Source organism: Schistocerca piceifrons, chromosome 2 (assembly GCF_021461385.2).
Source record: "Schistocerca piceifrons isolate TAMUIC-IGC-003096 chromosome 2, iqSchPice1.1, whole genome shotgun sequence".
NCBI lineage: Eukaryota > Metazoa > Arthropoda > Insecta > Orthoptera > Acrididae > Schistocerca > Schistocerca piceifrons.
Genome location: NC_060139.1, coordinates 39,607,097 through 39,623,088, shown reverse-complemented (window position 1 = coordinate 39,623,088; position 15,992 = coordinate 39,607,097). Strand labels below are relative to the sequence as shown.

Below are 15,992 nucleotides of genomic sequence, written 5' to 3'. Positions count from 1 at the left end.
GTCAGGGCAGTAATAAAGGTGGATGAGACGGTGGATCGGGTATTGGACTGCAGACGTGCCACATTGCGTAGCTCGATAGCTGAGTAAGTTAGAGCGTCGTGCTGTGAACACAAAGGCCACGTATTCGACCGCACCAAGTGCCATTTCATTTTTCTCCCCTAAAAGACAATGCTTCCTCCAGCGACACACTGCCAGGTAAATAACAAGCGATCTTCACAAGAAGTAAGGTGTCTACACGTTGCGCGATACTGTCGCCAACGGCCACACCGCGCGTAGTGCAGCGGTTCTCGTCTGTTCACCGGCGTTAGGAATCGTTGGCCGTGGTTAGTACATGGATGCGTGCTCGGCTGGGAACTCGACGTGCTGTTGCCTTCTTTCATTTTGCATTTTTCCTTCGGCTTCGTTGTTGCTTAGCAATAATTATGCGGTCCCGCACGCTGACGCCACTCTTGCCTCTCGGTACACTAAGGGGCGAATCTGTGGCCACAATAAAATGAAAGGTTCTGTCGTGTGTTTGTCGTTTTTTGGTCTCTCCCAGTCGTTTGTCGCGCCTGCCCTCTACATATATGCCCATTTCCAAGCGTCAGCTTTCGCGTCAGCCGAGCAAAGTCGAGACAAGTCGACACATGGAGACACACGATGCTGAGAAACGAAAGCCGCAGACTAGCGCCCTGGCAGCACGGACTGAGACGAGGGGCGAAGGAAAACTATTCGTACCGCGACAGTTCACAGTTTCGAAGATCGCGTTTCGTTACGTGGAATACCCGTAGAAGAAAAAAGTACCTTTCGTGCGGTGGCCGGGAATCGAACCCGGATCAACTGCTTGGGAAGCAACCATGCTGACCGTTACACCACCACCGCGTTGTGCTGCGTCCCACCCACGCCTTGATGTGTCGGCTACCCTCCTGCCATCAGAGGCCGAAGGCGACGGCGCTGTAGGCGCTCAACGCCAGGGCGGAGGTGAGCACATCTGAACGCAGTGCGTAGGTGCTGCTAGGGCGATGTAGCGTAGCTAGAAGCAGAACTGACAGCCGTTGAAAAACTGCCCTTTAATTTACAGCAGGGCGATAAAACAAATATCTAATGTGACGTACTTGCTGATGATCCAGAGACGATTCAGCATGTGTGTGCCAATCCAGAAGTAGAAAGCGCCTAAGTATCACAATATTAAGTTGGTTAGTTTGATGCTCGCCTGGAGCCTATCATTAGCTTCCCCTGAGGGCGAAATGCACAGCGTAGCCGTTGCTAGGGAACGGCCTCTTCTGTCGTTTTTTGTTTTCTCTGCGTCAGTGTGAATATTGATAACTACAGTTCTGCTCGTTCCACTCAAGACAGATGGCGACGGAAAACAATGGTGTAAGGCACCATGTTTAAGCTGTGGTTCCCGAAAGTGAGGGTGGGGTGCAACCTCACATCTGACAACTCGTTTTAAATACTCTAAAACCAACGTATTTCCTTCACACAAGAAAAAAACACGCTAATTTCGCAGTCAGGCTCTGGAGATATACCGAGAAACGACGGTGGAAGAGATTTGGCGCCCACGCGTCAGATTGGCCGAGCGGTCTAAGGCGCCAGATTTAAGCTCTGGTTCCCGAAGGGGAGCGTGGGTTCGAACCCCACATCTGACAATGCATTTTAAATATTCCAAAACTACCAATTTCGTACATGCGGGAAAACAAGTAAATTACGCGGGAACAGGTTCCACAGATACTACGAGAAACGGCAGTGACTATGGTGCTTGCCTTGCAAGTCTGATTGTCTGGCGGCCTGAAAGAATGGAAAGCTGTTAGGAGACATGGCTTTCAGCCACGAGGCCCGGAATCGATTCCCGGTAGCCGAACATTCTTTTGTTTGCTGAGTCTTGGTTATTCTCACGGCATTTACGATATCTTTGGGTTGTGGTTTTTGGGGTCCAAGCATCAGGCGAGCAAACGTGAACGAAAGCAGATATGTGCGTAAATGAGTGTCAGGGCAGTAATAAAGGTGGATGAGACGGTGGATCGGGTATTGGACTGCAGACGTGCCACATTGCGTAGCTCGATAGCTGAGTAAGTTAGAGCGTCGTGCTGTGAACACAAAGGCCACGTATTCGACCGCACCAAGTGCCATTTCATTTTTCTCCCCTAAAAGACAATGCTTCCTCCAGCGACACACTGCCAGGTAAATAACAAGCGATCTTCACAAGAAGTAAGGTGTCTACACGTTGCGCGATACTGTCGCCAACGGCCACACCGCGCGTAGTGCAGCGGTTCTCGTCTGTTCACCGGCGTTAGGAATCGTTGGCCGTGGTTAGTACATGGATGCGTGCTCGGCTGGGAACTCGACGTGCTGTTGCCTTCTTTCATTTTGCATTTTTCCTTCGGCTTCGTTGTTGCTTAGCAATAATTATGCGGTCCCGCACGCTGACGCCACTCTTGCCTCTCGGTACACTAAGGGGCGAATCTGTGGCCACAATAAAATGAAAGGTTCTGTCGTGTGTTTGTCGTTTTTTGGTCTCTCCCAGTCGTTTGTCGCGCCTGCCCTCTACATATATGCCCATTTCCAAGCGTCAGCTTTCGCGTCAGCCGAGCAAAGTCGAGACAAGTCGACACATGGAGACACACGATGCTGAGAAACGAAAGCCGCAGACTAGCGCCCTGGCAGCACGGACTGAGACGAGGGGCGAAGGAAAACTATTCGTACCGCGACAGTTCACAGTTTCGAAGATCGCGTTTCGTTACGTGGAATACCCGTAGAAGAAAAAAGTACCTTTCGTGCGGTGGCCGGGAATCGAACCCGGATCAACTGCTTGGGAAGCAACCATGCTGACCGTTACACCACCACCGCGTTGTGCTGCGTCCCACCCACGCCTTGATGTGTCGGCTACCCTCCTGCCATCAGAGGCCGAAGGCGACGGCGCTGTAGGCGCTCAACGCCAGGGCGGAGGTGAGCACATCTGAACGCAGTGCGTAGGTGCTGCTAGGGCGATGTAGCGTAGCTAGAAGCAGAACTGACAGCCGTTGAAAAACTGCCCTTTAATTTACAGCAGGGCGATAAAACAAATATCTAATGTGACGTACTTACTGATGATCCAGAGACGATTCAGCATGTGTGTGCCAATCCAGAAGTAGAAAGCGCCTAAGTATCACAATATTAAGTTGGTTAGTTTGATGCTCGCCTGGAGCCTATCATTAGCTTCCCCTGAGGGCGAAATGCACAGCGTAGCCGTTGCTAGGGAACGGCCTCTTCTGTCGTTTTTTGTTTTCTCTGCGTCAGTGTGAATATTGATAACTACAGTTCTGCTCGTTCCACTCAAGACAGATGGCGACGGAAAACAATGGTGTAAGGCACCATGTTTAAGCTGTGGTTCCCGAAAGTGAGGGTGGGGTGCAACCTCACATCTGACAACTCGTTTTAAATACTCTAAAACCAACGTATTTCCTTCACACAAGAAAAAAACACGCTAATTTCGCAGTCAGGCTCTGGAGATATACCGAGAAACGACGGTGGAAGAGATTTGGCGCCCACGCGTCAGATTGGCCGAGCGGTCTAAGGCGCCAGATTTAAGCTCTGGTTCCCGAAGGGGAGCGTGGGTTCGAACCCCACATCTGACAATGCATTTTAAATATTCCAAAACTACCAATTTCGTACATGCGGGAAAACAAGTAAATTACGCGGGAACAGGTTCCACAGATACTACGAGAAACGGCAGTGACTATGGTGCTTGCCTTGCAAGTCTGATTGTCTGGCGGCCTGAAAGAATGGAAAGCTGTTAGGAGACATGGCTTTCAGCCACGAGGCCCGGAATCGATTCCCGGTAGCCGAACATTCTTTTGTTTGCTGAGTCTTGGTTATTCTCACGGCATTTACGATATCTTTGGGTTGTGGTTTTTGGGGTCCAAGCATCAGGCGAGCAAACGTGAACGAAAGCAGATATGTGCGTAAATGAGTGTCAGGGCAGTAATAAAGGTGGATGAGACGGTGGATCGGGTATTGGACTGCAGACGTGCCACATTGCGTAGCTCGATAGCTGAGTAAGTTAGAGCGTCGTGCTGTGAACACAAAGGCCACGTATTCGACCGCACCAAGTGCCATTTCATTTTTCTCCCCTAAAAGACAATGCTTCCTCCAGCGACACACTGCCAGGTAAATAACAAGCGATCTTCACAAGAAGTAAGGTGTCTACACGTTGCGCGATACTGTCGCCAACGGCCACACCGCGCGTAGTGCAGCGGTTCTCGTCTGTTCACCGGCGTTAGGAATCGTTGGCCGTGGTTAGTACATGGATGCGTGCTCGGCTGGGAACTCGACGTGCTGTTGCCTTCTTTCATTTTGCATTTTTCCTTCGGCTTCGTTGTTGCTTAGCAATAATTATGCGGTCCCGCACGCTGACGCCACTCTTGCCTCTCGGTACACTAAGGGGCGAATCTGTGGCCACAATAAAATGAAAGGTTCTGTCGTGTGTTTGTCGTTTTTTGGTCTCTCCCAGTCGTTTGTCGCGCCTGCCCTCTACATATATGCCCATTTCCAAGCGTCAGCTTTCGCGTCAGCCGAGCAAAGTCGACACATGGAGACACACGATGCTGAGAAACGAAAGCCGCAGACTAGCGCCCTGGCAGCACGGACTGAGACGAGGGGCGAAGGAAAACTATTCGTACCGCGACAGTTCACAGTTTCGAAGATCGCGTTTCGTTACGTGGAATACCCGTAGAAGAAAAAAGTACCTTTCGTGCGGTGGCCGGGAATCGAACCCGGATCAACTGCTTGGGAAGCAACCATGCTGACCGTTACACCACCACCGCGTTGTGCTGCGTCCCACCCACGCCTTGATGTGTCGGCTACCCTCCTGCCATCAGAGGCCGAAGGCGACGGCGCTGTAGGCGCTCAACGCCAGGGCGGAGGTGAGCACATCTGAACGCAGTGCGTAGGTGCTGCTAGGGCGATGTAGCGTAGCTAGAAGCAGAACTGACAGCCGTTGAAAAACTGCCCTTTAATTTACAGCAGGGCGATAAAACAAATATCTAATGTGACGTACTTACTGATGATCCAGAGACGATTCAGCATGTGTGTGCCAATCCAGAAGTAGAAAGCGCCTAAGTATCACAATATTAAGTTGGTTAGTTTGATGCTCGCCTGGAGCCTATCATTAGCTTCCCCTGAGGGCGAAATGCACAGCGTAGCCGTTGCTAGGGAACGGCCTCTTCTGTCGTTTTTTGTTTTCTCTGCGTCAGTGTGAATATTGATAACTACAGTTCTGCTCGTTCCACTCAAGACAGATGGCGACGGAAAACAATGGTGTAAGGCACCATGTTTAAGCTGTGGTTCCCGAAAGTGAGGGTGGGGTGCAACCTCACATCTGACAACTCGTTTTAAATACTCTAAAACCAACGTATTTCCTTCACACAAGAAAAAAACACGCTAATTTCGCAGTCAGGCTCTGGAGATATACCGAGAAACGACGGTGGAAGAGATTTGGCGCCCACGCGTCAGATTGGCCGAGCGGTCTAAGGCGCCAGATTTAAGCTCTGGTTCCCGAAGGGGAGCGTGGGTTCGAACCCCACATCTGACAATGCATTTTAAATATTCCAAAACTACCAATTTCGTACATGCGGGAAAACAAGTAAATTACGCGGGAGCAGGTTCCACAGATACTACGAGAAACGGCAGTGACTATGGTGCTTGCCTTGCAAGTCTGATTGTCTGGCGGCCTGAAAGAATGGAAAGCTGTTAGGAGACATGGCTTTCAGCCACGAGGCCCGGAATCGATTCCCGGTAGCCGAACATTCTTTTGTTTGCTGAGTCTTGGTTATTCTCACGGCATTTACGATATCTTTGGGTTGTGGTTTTTGGGGTCCAAGCATCAGGCGAGCAAACGTGAACGAAAGCAGATATGTGCGTAAATGAGTGTCAGGGCAGTAATAAAGGTGGATGAGACGGTGGATCGGGTATTGGACTGCAGACGTGCCACATTGCGTAGCTCGATAGCTGAGTAAGTTAGAGCGTCGTGCTGTGAACACAAAGGCCACGTATTCGACCGCACCAAGTGCCATTTCATTTTTCTCCCCTAAAAGACAATGCTTCCTCCAGCGACACACTGCCAGGTAAATAACAAGCGATCTTCACAAGAAGTAAGGTGTCTACACGTTGCGCGATACTGTCGCCAACGGCCACACCGCGCGTAGTGCAGCGGTTCTCGTCTGTTCACCGGCGTTAGGAATCGTTGGCCGTGGTTAGTACATGGATGCGTGCTCGGCTGGGAACTCGACGTGCTGTTGCCTTCTTTCATTTTGCATTTTTCCTTCGGCTTCGTTGTTGCTTAGCAATAATTATGCGGTCCCGCACGCTGACGCCACTCTTGCCTCTCGGTACACTAAGGGGCGAATCTGTGGCCACAATAAAATGAAAGGTTCTGTCGTGTGTTTGTCGTTTTTTGGTCTCTCCCAGTCGTTTGTCGCGCCTGCCCTCTACATATATGCCCATTTCCAAGCGTCAGCTTTCGCGTCAGCCGAGCAAAGTCGAGACAAGTCGACACATGGAGACACACGATGCTGAGAAACGAAAGCCGCAGACTAGCGCCCTGGCAGCACGGACTGAGACGAGGGGCGAAGGAAAACTATTCGTACCGCGACAGTTCACAGTTTCGAAGATCGCGTTTCGTTACGTGGAATACCCGTAGAAGAAAAAAGTACCTTTCGTGCGGTGGCCGGGAATCGAACCCGGATCAACTGCTTGGGAAGCAACCATGCTGACCGTTACACCACCACCGCGTTGTGCTGCGTCCCACCCACGCCTTGATGTGTCGGCTACCCTCCTGCCATCAGAGGCCGAAGGCGACGGCGCTGTAGGCGCTCAACGCCAGGGCGGAGGTGAGCACATCTGAACGCAGTGCGTAGGTGCTGCTAGGGCGATGTAGCGTAGCTAGAAGCAGAACTGACAGCCGTTGAAAAACTGCCCTTTAATTTACAGCAGGGCGATAAAACAAATATCTAATGTGACGTACTTACTGATGATCCAGAGACGATTCAGCATGTGTGTGCCAATCCAGAAGTAGAAAGCGCCTAAGTATCACAATATTAAGTTGGTTAGTTTGATGCTCGCCTGGAGCCTATCATTAGCTTCCCCTGAGGGCGAAATGCACAGCGTAGCCGTTGCTAGGGAACGGCCTCTTCTGTCGTTTTTTGTTTTCTCTGCGTCAGTGTGAATATTGATAACTACAGTTCTGCTCGTTCCACTCAAGACAGATGGCGACGGAAAACAATGGTGTAAGGCACCATGTTTAAGCTGTGGTTCCCGAAAGTGAGGGTGGGGTGCAACCTCACATCTGACAACTCGTTTTAAATACTCTAAAACCAACGTATTTCCTTCACACAAGAAAAAAACACGCTAATTTCGCAGTCAGGCTCTGGAGATATACCGAGAAACGACGGTGGAAGAGATTTGGCGCCCACGCGTCAGATTGGCCGAGCGGTCTAAGGCGCCAGATTTAAGCTCTGGTTCCCGAAGGGGAGCGTGGGTTCGAACCCCACATCTGACAATGCATTTTAAATATTCCAAAACTACCAATTTCGTACATGCGGGAAAACAAGTAAATTACGCGGGAACAGGTTCCACAGATACTACGAGAAACGGCAGTGACTATGGTGCTTGCCTTGCAAGTCTGATTGTCTGGCGGCCTGAAAGAATGGAAAGCTGTTAGGAGACATGGCTTTCAGCCACGAGGCCCGGAATCGATTCCCGGTAGCCGAACATTCTTTTGTTTGCTGAGTCTTGGTTATTCTCACGGCATTTACGATATCTTTGGGTTGTGGTTTTTGGGGTCCAAGCATCAGGCGAGCAAACGTGAACGAAAGCAGATATGTGCGTAAATGAGTGTCAGGGCAGTAATAAAGGTGGATGAGACGGTGGATCGGGTATTGGACTGCAGACGTGCCACATTGCGTAGCTCGATAGCTGAGTAAGTTAGAGCGTCGTGCTGTGAACACAAAGGCCACGTATTCGACCGCACCAAGTGCCATTTCATTTTTCTCCCCTAAAAGACAATGCTTCCTCCAGCGACACACTGCCAGGTAAATAACAAGCGATCTTCACAAGAAGTAAGGTGTCTACACGTTGCGCGATACTGTCGCCAACGGCCACACCGCGCGTAGTGCAGCGGTTCTCGTCTGTTCACCGGCGTTAGGAATCGTTGGCCGTGGTTAGTACATGGATGCGTGCTCGGCTGGGAACTCGACGTGCTGTTGCCTTCTTTCATTTTGCATTTTTCCTTCGGCTTCGTTGTTGCTTAGCAATAATTATGCGGTCCCGCACGCTGACGCCACTCTTGCCTCTCGGTACACTAAGGGGCGAATCTGTGGCCACAATAAAATGAAAGGTTCTGTCGTGTGTTTGTCGTTTTTTGGTCTCTCCCAGTCGTTTGTCGCGCCTGCCCTCTACATATATGCCCATTTCCAAGCGTCAGCTTTCGCGTCAGCCGAGCAAAGTCGAGACAAGTCGACACATGGAGACACACGATGCTGAGAAACGAAAGCCGCAGACTAGCGCCCTGGCAGCACGGACTGAGACGAGGGGCGAAGGAAAACTATTCGTACCGCGACAGTTCACAGTTTCGAAGATCGCGTTTCGTTACGTGGAATACCCGTAGAAGAAAAAAGTACCTTTCGTGCGGTGGCCGGGAATCGAACCCGGATCAACTGCTTGGGAAGCAACCATGCTGACCGTTACACCACCACCGCGTTGTGCTGCGTCCCACCCACGCCTTGATGTGTCGGCTACCCTCCTGCCATCAGAGGCCGAAGGCGACGGCGCTGTAGGCGCTCAACGCCAGGGCGGAGGTGAGCACATCTGAACGCAGTGCGTAGGTGCTGCTAGGGCGATGTAGCGTAGCTAGAAGCAGAACTGACAGCCGTTGAAAAACTGCCCTTTAATTTACAGCAGGGCGATAAAACAAATATCTAATGTGACGTACTTACTGATGATCCAGAGACGATTCAGCATGTGTGTGCCAATCCAGAAGTAGAAAGCGCCTAAGTATCACAATATTAAGTTGGTTAGTTTGATGCTCGCCTGGAGCCTATCATTAGCTTCCCCTGAGGGCGAAATGCACAGCGTAGCCGTTGCTAGGGAACGGCCTCTTCTGTCGTTTTTTGTTTTCTCTGCGTCAGTGTGAATATTGATAACTACAGTTCTGCTCGTTCCACTCAAGACAGATGGCGACGGAAAACAATGGTGTAAGGCACCATGTTTAAGCTGTGGTTCCCGAAAGTGAGGGTGGGGTGCAACCTCACATCTGACAACTCGTTTTAAATACTCTAAAACCAACGTATTTCCTTCACACAAGAAAAAAACACGCTAATTTCGCAGTCAGGCTCTGGAGATATACCGAGAAACGACGGTGGAAGAGATTTGGCGCCCACGCGTCAGATTGGCCGAGCGGTCTAAGGCGCCAGATTTAAGCTCTGGTTCCCGAAGGGGAGCGTGGGTTCGAACCCCACATCTGACAATGCATTTTAAATATTCCAAAACTACCAATTTCGTACATGCGGGAAAACAAGTAAATTACGCGGGAACAGGTTCCACAGATACTACGAGAAACGGCAGTGACTATGGTGCTTGCCTTGCAAGTCTGATTGTCTGGCGGCCTGAAAGAATGGAAAGCTGTTAGGAGACATGGCTTTCAGCCACGAGGCCCGGAATCGATTCCCGGTAGCCGAACATTCTTTTGTTTGCTGAGTCTTGGTTATTCTCACGGCATTTACGATATCTTTGGGTTGTGGTTTTTGGGGTCCAAGCATCAGGCGAGCAAACGTGAACGAAAGCAGATATGTGCGTAAATGAGTGTCAGGGCAGTAATAAAGGTGGATGAGACGGTGGATCGGGTATTGGACTGCAGACGTGCCACATTGCGTAGCTCGATAGCTGAGTAAGTTAGAGCGTCGTGCTGTGAACACAAAGGCCACGTATTCGACCGCACCAAGTGCCATTTCATTTTTCTCCCCTAAAAGACAATGCTTCCTCCAGCGACACACTGCCAGGTAAATAACAAGCGATCTTCACAAGAAGTAAGGTGTCTACACGTTGCGCGATACTGTCGCCAACGGCCACACCGCGCGTAGTGCAGCGGTTCTCGTCTGTTCACCGGCGTTAGGAATCGTTGGCCGTGGTTAGTACATGGATGCGTGCTCGGCTGGGAACTCGACGTGCTGTTGCCTTCTTTCATTTTGCATTTTTCCTTCGGCTTCGTTGTTGCTTAGCAATAATTATGCGGTCCCGCACGCTGACGCCACTCTTGCCTCTCGGTACACTAAGGGGCGAATCTGTGGCCACAATAAAATGAAAGGTTCTGTCGTGTGTTTGTCGTTTTTTGGTCTCTCCCAGTCGTTTGTCGCGCCTGCCCTCTACATATATGCCCATTTCCAAGCGTCAGCTTTCGCGTCAGCCGAGCAAAGTCGAGACAAGTCGACACATGGAGACACACGATGCTGAGAAACGAAAGCCGCAGACTAGCGCCCTGGCAGCACGGACTGAGACGAGGGGCGAAGGAAAACTATTCGTACCGCGACAGTTCACAGTTTCGAAGATCGCGTTTCGTTACGTGGAATACCCGTAGAAGAAAAAAGTACCTTTCGTGCGGTGGCCGGGAATCGAACCCGGATCAACTGCTTGGGAAGCAACCATGCTGACCGTTACACCACCACCGCGTTGTGCTGCGTCCCACCCACGCCTTGATGTGTCGGCTACCCTCCTGCCATCAGAGGCCGAAGGCGACGGCGCTGTAGGCGCTCAACGCCAGGGCGGAGGTGAGCACATCTGAACGCAGTGCGTAGGTGCTGCTAGGGCGATGTAGCGTAGCTAGAAGCAGAACTGACAGCCGTTGAAAAACTGCCCTTTAATTTACAGCAGGGCGATAAAACAAATATCTAATGTGACGTACTTGCTGATGATCCAGAGACGATTCAGCATGTGTGTGCCAATCCAGAAGTAGAAAGCGCCTAAGTATCACAATATTAAGTTGGTTAGTTTGATGCTCGCCTGGAGCCTATCATTAGCTTCCCCTGAGGGCGAAATGCACAGCGTAGCCGTTGCTAGGGAACGGCCTCTTCTGTCGTTTTTTGTTTTCTCTGCGTCAGTGTGAATATTGATAACTACAGTTCTGCTCGTTCCACTCAAGACAGATGGCGACGGAAAACAATGGTGTAAGGCACCATGTTTAAGCTGTGGTTCCCGAAAGTGAGGGTGGGGTGCAACCTCACATCTGACAACTCGTTTTAAATACTCTAAAACCAACGTATTTCCTTCACACAAGAAAAAAACACGCTAATTTCGCAGTCAGGCTCTGGAGATATACCGAGAAACGACGGTGGAAGAGATCTGGCGCCCACGCGTCAGATTGGCCGAGCGGTCTAAGGCGCCAGATTTAAGCTCTGGTTCCCGAAGGGGAGCGTGGGTTCGAACCCCACATCTGACAATGCATTTTAAATATTCCAAAACTACCAATTTCGTACATGCGGGAAAACAAGTAAATTACGCGGGAACAGGTTCCACAGATACTACGAGAAACGGCAGTGACTATGGTGCTTGCCTTGCAAGTCTGATTGTCTGGCGGCCTGAAAGAATGGAAAGCTGTTAGGAGACATGGCTTTCAGCCACGAGGCCCGGAATCGATTCCCGGTAGCCGAACATTCTTTTGTTTGCTGAGTCTTGGTTATTCTCACGGCATTTACGATATCTTTGGGTTGTGGTTTTTGGGGTCCAAGCATCAGGCGAGCAAACGTGAACGAAAGCAGATATGTGCGTAAATGAGTGTCAGGGCAGTAATAAAGGTGGATGAGACGGTGGATCGGGTATTGGACTGCAGACGTGCCACATTGCGTAGCTCGATAGCTGAGTAAGTTAGAGCGTCTTGCTGTGAACACAAAGGCCACGTATTCGACCGCACCAAGTGCCATTTCATTTTTCTCCCCTAAAAGACAATGCTTCCTCCAGCGACACACTGCCAGGTAAATAACAAGCGATCTTCACAAGAAGTAAGGTGTCTACACGTTGCGCGATACTGTCGCCAACGGCCACACCGCGCGTAGTGCAGCGGTTCTCGTCTGTTCACCGGCGTTAGGAATCGTTGGCCGTGGTTAGTACATGGATGCGTGCTCGGCTGGGAACTCGACGTGCTGTTGCCTTCTTTCATTTTGCATTTTTCCTTCGGCTTCGTTGTTGCTTAGCAATAATTATGCGGTCCCGCACGCTGACGCCACTCTTGCCTCTCGGTACACTAAGGGGCGAATCTGTGGCCACAATAAAATGAAAGGTTCTGTCGTGTGTTTGTCGTTTTTTGGTCTCTCCCAGTCGTTTGTCGCGCCTGCCCTCTACATATATGCCCATTTCCAAGCGTCAGCTTTCGCGTCAGCCGAGCAAAGTCGACACATGGAGACACACGATGCTGAGAAACGAAAGCCGCAGACTAGCGCCCTGGCAGCACGGACTGAGACGAGGGGCGAAGGAAAACTATTCGTACCGCGACAGTTCACAGTTTCGAAGATCGCGTTTCGTTACGTGGAATACCCGTAGAAGAAAAAAGTACCTCTCGTGCGGTGGCCGGGAATCGAACCCGGATCAACTGCTTGGGAAGCAACCATGCTGACCGTTACACCACCACCGCGTTGTGCTGCGTCCCACCCACGCCTTGATGTGTCGGCTACCCTCCTGCCATCAGAGGCCGAAGGCGACGGCGCTGTAGGCGCTCAACGCCAGGGCGGAGGTGAGCACATCTGAACGCAGTGCGTAGGTGCTGCTAGGGCGATGTAGCGTAGCTAGAAGCAGAACTGACAGCCGTTGAAAAACTGCCCTTTAATTTACAGCAGGGCGATAAAACAAATATCTAATGTGACGTACTTACTGATGATCCAGAGACGATTCAGCATGTGTGTGCCAATCCAGAAGTAGAAAGCGCCTAAGTATCACAATATTAAGTTGGTTAGTTTGATGCTCGCCTGGAGCCTATCATTAGCTTCCCCTGAGGGCGAAATGCACAGCGTAGCCGTTGCTAGGGAACGGCCTCTTCTGTCGTTTTTTGTTTTCTCTGCGTCAGTGTGAATATTGATAACTACAGTTCTGCTCGTTCCACTCAAGACAGATGGCGACGGAAAACAATGGTGTAAGGCACCATGTTTAAGCTGTGGTTCCCGAAAGTGAGGGTGGGGTGCAACCTCACATCTGACAACTCGTTTTAAATACTCTAAAACCAACGTATTTCCTTCACACAAGAAAAAAGCACGCTAATTTCGCAGTCAGGCTCTGGAGATATACCGAGAAACGACGGTGGAAGAGATTTGGCGCCCACGCGTCAGATTGGCCGAGCGGTCTAAGGCGCCAGATTTAAGCTCTGGTTCCCGAAGGGGAGCGTGGGTTCGAGCCCCACATCTGACAATGCATTTTAAATATTCCAAAACTACCAATTTCGTACATGCGGGAAAACAAGTAAATTACGCGGGAACAGGTTCCACAGATACTACGAGAAACGGCAGTGACTATGGTGCTTGCCTTGCAAGTCTGATTGTCTGGCGGCCTGAAAGAATGGAAAGCTGTTAGGAGACATGGCTTTCAGCCACGAGGCCCGGAATCGATTCCCGGTAGCCGAACATTCTTTTGTTTGCTGAGTCTTGGTTATTCTCACGGCATTTACGATATCTTTGGGTTGTGGTTTTTGGGGTCCAAGCATCAGGCGAGCAAACGTGAACGAAAGCAGATATGTGCGTAAATGAGTGTCAGGGCAGTAATAAAGGTGGATGAGACGGTGGATCGGGTATTGGACTGCAGACGTGCCACATTGCGTAGCTCGATAGCTGAGTAAGTTAGAGCGTCGTGCTGTGAACACAAAGGCCACGTATTCGACCGCACCAAGTGCCATTTCATTTTTCTCCCCTAAAAGACAATGCTTCCTCCAGCGACACACTGCCAGGTAAATAACAAGCGATCTTCACAAGAAGTAAGGTGTCTACACGTTGCGCGATACTGTCGCCAACGGCCACACCGCGCGTAGTGCAGCGGTTCTCGTCTGTTCACCGGCGTTAGGAATCGTTGGCCGTGGTTAGTACATGGATGCGTGCTCGGCTGGGAACTCGACGTGCTGTTGCCTTCTTTCATTTTGCATTTTTCCTTCGGCTTCGTTGTTGCTTAGCAATAATTATGCGGTCCCGCACGCTGACGCCACTCTTGCCTCTCGGTACACTAAGGGGCGAATCTGTGGCCACAATAAAATGAAAGGTTCTGTCGTGTGTTTGTCGTTTTTTGGTCTCTCCCAGTCGTTTGTCGCGCCTGCCCTCTACATATATGCCCATTTCCAAGCGTCAGCTTTCGCGTCAGCCGAGCAAAGTCGAGACAAGTCGACACATGGAGACACACGATGCTGAGAAACGAAAGCCGCAGACTAGCGCCCTGGCAGCACGGACTGAGACGAGGGGCGAAGGAAAACTATTCGTACCGCGACAGTTCACAGTTTCGAAGATCGCGTTTCGTTACGTGGAATACCCGTAGAAGAAAAAAGTACCTTTCGTGCGGTGGCCGGGAATCGAACCCGGATCAACTGCTTGGGAAGCAACCATGCTGACCGTTACACCACCACCGCGTTGTGCTGCGTCCCACCCACGCCTTGATGTGTCGGCTACCCTCCTGCCATCAGAGGCCGAAGGCGACGGCGCTGTAGGCGCTCAACGCCAGGGCGGAGGTGAGCACATCTGAACGCAGTGCGTAGGTGCTGCTAGGGCGATGTAGCGTAGCTAGAAGCAGAACTGACAGCCGTTGAAAAACTGCCCTTTAATTTACAGCAGGGCGATAAAACAAATATCTAATGTGACGTACTTACTGATGATCCAGAGACGATTCAGCATGTGTGTGCCAATCCAGAAGTAGAAAGCGCCTAAGTATCACAATATTAAGTTGGTTAGTTTGATGCTCGCCTGGAGCCTATCATTAGCTTCCCCTGAGGGCGAAATGCACAGCGTAGCCGTTGCTAGGGAACGGCCTCTTCTGTCGTTTTTTGTTTTCTCTGCGTCAGTGTGAATATTGATAACTACAGTTCTGCTCGTTCCACTCAAGACAGATGGCGACGGAAAACAATGGTGTAAGGCACCATGTTTAAGCTGTGGTTCCCGAAAGTGAGGGTGGGGTGCAACCTCACATCTGACAACTCGTTTTAAATACTCTAAAACCAACGTATTTCCTTCACACAAGAAAAAAACACGCTAATTTCGCAGTCAGGCTCTGGAGATATACCGAGAAACGACGGTGGAAGAGATTTGGCGCCCACGCGTCAGATTGGCCGAGCGGTCTAAGGCGCCAGATTTAAGCTCTGGTTCCCGAAGGGGAGCGTGGGTTCGAACCCCACATCTGACAATGCATTTTAAATATTCCAAAACTACCAATTTCGTACATGCGGGAAAACAAGTAAATTACGCGGGAACAGGTTCCACAGATACTACGAGAAACGGCAGTGACTATGGTGCTTGCCTTGCAAGTCTGATTGTCTGGCGGCCTGAAAGAATGGAAAGCTGTTAGGAGACATGGCTTTCAGCCACGAGGCCCGGAATCGATTCCCGGTAGCCGAACATTCTTTTGTTTGCTGAGTCTTGGTTATTCTCACGGCATTTACGATATCTTTGGGTTGTGGTTTTTGGGGTCCAAGCATCAGGCGAGCAAACGTGAACGAAAGCAGATATGTGCGTAAATGAGTGTCAGGGCAGTAATAAAGGTGGATGAGACGGTGGATCGGGTATTGGACTGCAGACGTGCCACATTGCGTAGCTCGATAGCTGAGTAAGTTAGAGCGTCGTGCTGTGAACACAAAGGCCACGTATTCGACCGCACCAAGTGCCATTTCATTTTTCTCCCCTAAAAGACAATGCTTCCTCCAGCGACACACTGCCAGGTAAATAACAAGCGATCTTCACAAGAAGTAAGGTGTCTACACGTTGCGCGATACTGTCGCCAACGGCCACACCGCGCGTAGTGCAGCGGTTCTCGTC

General features: G+C 50.7%; 16 non-coding genes across 16 annotated transcripts; 8 read left to right on the top strand and 8 right to left on the bottom strand.

Annotated features, from left to right (window-relative positions):
* Positions 1 to 789: 789 nt before the first annotated feature.
* Positions 790 to 861, bottom strand: Trnag-ccc. Its single transcript has one exon. It is a non-coding gene; the product is annotated as a tRNA-Gly (tRNA).
* A 683-nt stretch (positions 862 to 1,544) lies between these two features.
* Positions 1,545 to 1,628, top strand: Trnal-uaa. Its single transcript has one exon. It is a non-coding gene; the product is annotated as a tRNA-Leu (tRNA).
* A 1,126-nt stretch (positions 1,629 to 2,754) lies between these two features.
* On the bottom strand, positions 2,755 to 2,826 carry Trnag-ccc. Its single transcript has one exon. It is a non-coding gene; the product is annotated as a tRNA-Gly (tRNA).
* A 683-nt stretch (positions 2,827 to 3,509) lies between these two features.
* On the top strand, positions 3,510 to 3,593 carry Trnal-uaa. Its single transcript has one exon. It is a non-coding gene; the product is annotated as a tRNA-Leu (tRNA).
* A 1,116-nt stretch (positions 3,594 to 4,709) lies between these two features.
* On the bottom strand, positions 4,710 to 4,781 carry Trnag-ccc. Its single transcript has one exon. It is a non-coding gene; the product is annotated as a tRNA-Gly (tRNA).
* A 683-nt stretch (positions 4,782 to 5,464) lies between these two features.
* On the top strand, positions 5,465 to 5,548 carry Trnal-uaa. Its single transcript has one exon. It is a non-coding gene; the product is annotated as a tRNA-Leu (tRNA).
* Positions 5,549 to 6,674: 1,126 nt separating this feature from the next.
* Positions 6,675 to 6,746, bottom strand: Trnag-ccc. Its single transcript has one exon. It is a non-coding gene; the product is annotated as a tRNA-Gly (tRNA).
* Positions 6,747 to 7,429: 683 nt separating this feature from the next.
* On the top strand, positions 7,430 to 7,513 carry Trnal-uaa. Its single transcript has one exon. It is a non-coding gene; the product is annotated as a tRNA-Leu (tRNA).
* A 1,126-nt stretch (positions 7,514 to 8,639) lies between these two features.
* Trnag-ccc lies at positions 8,640 to 8,711 on the bottom strand. Its single transcript has one exon. It is a non-coding gene; the product is annotated as a tRNA-Gly (tRNA).
* A 683-nt stretch (positions 8,712 to 9,394) lies between these two features.
* Trnal-uaa lies at positions 9,395 to 9,478 on the top strand. Its single transcript has one exon. It is a non-coding gene; the product is annotated as a tRNA-Leu (tRNA).
* Positions 9,479 to 10,604: 1,126 nt separating this feature from the next.
* Trnag-ccc lies at positions 10,605 to 10,676 on the bottom strand. The gene has a single exon. It is a non-coding gene; the product is annotated as a tRNA-Gly (tRNA).
* A 683-nt stretch (positions 10,677 to 11,359) lies between these two features.
* On the top strand, positions 11,360 to 11,443 carry Trnal-uaa. Its single transcript has one exon. It is a non-coding gene; the product is annotated as a tRNA-Leu (tRNA).
* A 1,116-nt stretch (positions 11,444 to 12,559) lies between these two features.
* On the bottom strand, positions 12,560 to 12,631 carry Trnag-ccc. The gene has a single exon. It is a non-coding gene; the product is annotated as a tRNA-Gly (tRNA).
* Positions 12,632 to 13,314: 683 nt separating this feature from the next.
* Trnal-uaa lies at positions 13,315 to 13,398 on the top strand. The gene has a single exon. It is a non-coding gene; the product is annotated as a tRNA-Leu (tRNA).
* Positions 13,399 to 14,524: 1,126 nt separating this feature from the next.
* Trnag-ccc lies at positions 14,525 to 14,596 on the bottom strand. Its single transcript has one exon. It is a non-coding gene; the product is annotated as a tRNA-Gly (tRNA).
* A 683-nt stretch (positions 14,597 to 15,279) lies between these two features.
* Positions 15,280 to 15,363, top strand: Trnal-uaa. The gene has a single exon. It is a non-coding gene; the product is annotated as a tRNA-Leu (tRNA).
* The last annotated feature ends 629 nt before the right edge of the window (positions 15,364 to 15,992 follow it).